The 1,887-nt window shown below is 40.9% G+C and overlaps 1 pseudogene; it reads left to right on the top strand.

Moving 5' to 3' along the window:
- The first annotated feature begins 1,557 nt into the window (after window positions 1-1,557).
- Window positions 1,558-1,674, top strand: LOC126210987 (5S ribosomal RNA; annotated as a pseudogene).
- The last annotated feature ends 213 nt before the right edge of the window (window positions 1,675-1,887 follow it).

Genomic DNA, 1,887 nt, shown 5'->3' with positions numbered 1-1,887 from the left:
ATGATCTACTGAAACAGTTACGTTTAGCTACTTATGCTATTAGGGTTATTGCAAATTTTGGTGATAAGCATATCAGAAAATTAGCCTACTATGCCTATTTTCGTTCACTGCTTTCATATGACATCATATTTAGGAGAAAATCGTCATTAAGAGAGAAAGTATTCATCGCACAAAAGCATGTAATCAGAATAATAGCTGGAGCCCACCCAAGATCACCTTGCAGACATTTATTTAAGCAACTTGGGATATTCACAGTACCTTCACAATACAGATATTCACTTACGAAACTTGTCATTAATAGCCCATTCCAATCCAAAAATAACAGGAAGGTGCATAGCTACAACACTAGAAGAAAGGATGTTCTTCACTTTTCTGTATTAAATCTCACTTTGCCACAGAAAGGGGTGATTTATGTAGCCACAAAAATCTTTGGTCATTTGCCATATAGTATTAAAAGTCTGACACATAGCCAATCAACATTTAAAAGCAAATTAAAAGAATTTCTGTATGACAACTCCCTCTACTCAATAGATGAATTCTTAGATATGAAACAGTAACTTTAAAAAAAGTAAAAAAAAAATTAAATGTTTTGTGTAAAGAAAACTTATATTAAAGTGACATATTCCACGTCATTACGAAATATCATATTCATGATCTATGGATCAAGGATTAATGTATGTATCTATGTATCGTGTTATTATTGTGATCTGCAGTATGAAGAAAGGTTGGATGGAGCTGTCCATTTCGGTTTTACTATGTACAGATCTCTTAATCTCTCCTGTTAACTGGACCACAGCAGCGGCGGAATCATCCTTTACTATTACAACTGATTTTGAGACCTGAATTTGCATCATGTGGTACAGCTGAACAGAGACCGGAGGAAAAGCTGAGAAATTTTTGACAAGAAGGCCAATGAAATCAATAGGTAACTTCCATGACGTTTATATACTAAATGTGGTATCGTCCGAAGATCGCAGTGCCACACTTCAGTCTGCAACGCACGTCGACACCACCGACATTAGCAATGTCTCGCTGCAATCCGCAACGACAAATGGGAGACACTGAAGAAGACCTGCCCCCAGTCTCAGCATTGCAGCGTCCTCGCACAGAGGTTAATATAGAGCCGAGCATGGAAGCGCTCCTCCAGCCCGTGACGTCAGCTGAAGCAGTCAGCATCACAGAGTAGGATTCAAGAGTTAATCAAGTCTCAGACAGAAATTTTTGTAAATGTTGAAATCGTACTTCAAGAGAACAGTTTGTCAGTTAGTGCATCAAGTGATGCTTTAGTAGTCCATGACAGTGGTAAATTATCAAGCACTCTATCAAGTTTAGTAAATCTTTTTATCATTCATGTAACAAAGTGAACTAACATTTCATATGTTGTAGTTCAGATGAGCCATCTCTCGGCGCAAAGAACCCATAGTTATGGCCAGACGATTGTAGTTAGTCCGGTCGTAACACTAAATACACGAAATGGTCAATAGGCCTCAAGAGAACCTAGTATGCAATAAGCAGAATACTCATTCAAATCATTTACAGCAAATCATATAGATTACTGGCAACGGCCTTGCCACAGTGGATACACCGGTTCCCGTGAGATCACCGAAGTTAAACACTGTCGGGCGTGGCCGGCACTTGGATGGGTGACCATCCAGCCGCCATGCGCTGTTGCCATTTTTCGGGGTGCACTCAGCCTCGTGATGCCAATTAAGGAGCTACTCGACCGAATAGTGGCGGCTCCGGTCAAAGAAAACCATCATAACGACCGGGAGAGCGGTGTGCTGACCACACGCCCCTCCTATCCGCATCCTCAGTGAGGATGATACGGTGGTCAGATGGTCCCGATGGGCCACTTGTGGCCTGAAGACGGAGTGCTTATATAGATTA

Source organism: Schistocerca nitens, chromosome 10 (assembly GCF_023898315.1).
Source record: "Schistocerca nitens isolate TAMUIC-IGC-003100 chromosome 10, iqSchNite1.1, whole genome shotgun sequence".
Lineage (NCBI taxonomy): Eukaryota > Metazoa > Arthropoda > Insecta > Orthoptera > Acrididae > Schistocerca > Schistocerca nitens.
This window is presented reverse-complemented; position numbering and strand designations above follow the sequence as displayed.